Here is a 1904-nt window from a genome sequence, read left to right as displayed (position 1 = left end):
TATATGCTTTTTGGGGGTAATTTCATGTAGATTTTAGTATGTTTCAATTAGTTTTTAGTAGAATATTATTAGTTTTTAGGCAAAAATCATATTTCTAGACTTTACTATGAGTTTGTGTGTTTTTCTGTGATTTCAGGTATTTTCTGGCTGAAATTGAGGGAGTTGACCAAAAATCTGAGTTAGGCTGAAAAAGGACTGCTGATGCTGTTGGATCCTGACCTCCCTGCACTCGGAATAAATTTTTTGGAGCTACAGGAGTCCAATTGGCACGCTCTCAATGGCTTTGGAAAGTAGACATCCAGGGCTTTCCAGCAATATATAATAGTCCATACTTTGCGCAAAGATAGATGACGTAACTTGGCGTTGAACGCCTAGTACATGCTGCTGTCTGGAGTTAAACGCCAGAAACACGTCATGATCCGGAGTTGAACGCCCAAAACACGTTATAACTTGGAGTTCAACTCCAAGTAAAGCCTCAGCTCGTGGATAGCTTTAGTCTCAGCCCCAGCATACACCAAGTAGGCCCCAGAAGTGGATTTCTGCACCAATTATCTTAGTTTACTCATATTTTGTAAACCTAGGTTACTAGTTTACTATTTAAACAACTTTTAGAGACTTATCTTGTACCTCATGACATTTTAGATCTGAAAATTGTACCTTTTGGCAGCATGAGTCTCTAAACTCCATTGTTGGGGGTGAGGAGCTCTGCAGCGTCTCAATGAATTAATGCAATTGTTTCTATTTCATTCAAATGTGTGTGTGATCCTATCTAAGATGAATTAATCGCGCTTAATTGTGAAGGAGGTGATGATCCGTGACACTCATCACCTTCCTCAATCCATGAACGTGTGCCTGACAAACACCTCCATTCTATATCAGATTGAATGAGCATCTCTTAGCTTCCTAAATCAGAATCTTCGTGGTATAAGCTAGAACTGATGGCGGCCATTCTTGAGGATCCAGAAAGTCTAAACCTTGTCTGTGGTATTCCGAGTAGGATTCAAGGATTGAATGGCTGTGACGAGCTTCAAACTCGCGATTGCTGGGCGTGATGACAAACGCAAAAGGATCAATGGATCCTATTCCAACATGATCGAGAACCGATAGCTGATTAGCCGTGCTGTGACAGAGCATCTGGACCGTTTTCACTGAGAGGATGGGAAGTAGCCACTGACAATGGTGACACTCTACATATAGCTTGCCATGGATGGAACTTTACAAACAATTGAGTTGAATATTGCATTGCAGGAATTCAGAGGACAAAGCATCTCCAAAACTCCAACAGATTCTAAATTAATAAAGTAACAATTTCTTATTCCAAATACTTTGACTTCTTACCATTAAATCCAATCAATCTTATTGACATCCTGACTAAGATTAATAAAATAAACATAGTCTGCTTCAAACCAATAATCTCCGTGGGATCGACCCTTACTCACGTAAGGTATTACTTGGACGACCCAGTGCACTTGCTGGTTAGTTGTACGGATCACAAATTCGTGCACCAAGTTAACCAGCACTGTTAGAGAATCTCACAACTCCGTTCAACTTAACCAGCAAGTGTACTGGGTCATCCAAGTAATACCTTACGTGAGTAAGGGTCGATCCCACAGAGATTGTTGGTATGAAGCAAGCTATGGTCACCTTGTAAATCTCAATTAGGCAGATTAAAATTGGTTTATGATGAGTTCAAAAATTAATAAATAAAAAGAAAATAAAAAAGGATAGAAATACTTATGTAAAGCAATAGTGGGAATTTCAGATAAGTGTGTGAAGATACTGCGCTCCTCTCGTATCTCTATTTTCTTATTACATTCATCCAATCCTTCCTACTCCTTTCCATGGCAAGCTGTATGTAGGGCATCACCGTTGTCAATGGCTACATCCCATCCTCTCAGTGAAAA

The sequence above is a fragment of the Arachis duranensis genome, chromosome 3 (genome assembly GCF_000817695.3).
Source record: "Arachis duranensis cultivar V14167 chromosome 3, aradu.V14167.gnm2.J7QH, whole genome shotgun sequence".
Taxonomy (NCBI): domain Eukaryota; kingdom Viridiplantae; phylum Streptophyta; class Magnoliopsida; order Fabales; family Fabaceae; genus Arachis; species Arachis duranensis.
The sequence above is the reverse complement of the archived record's forward strand: the minus strand, read 5'-3'. Positions refer to the sequence as shown.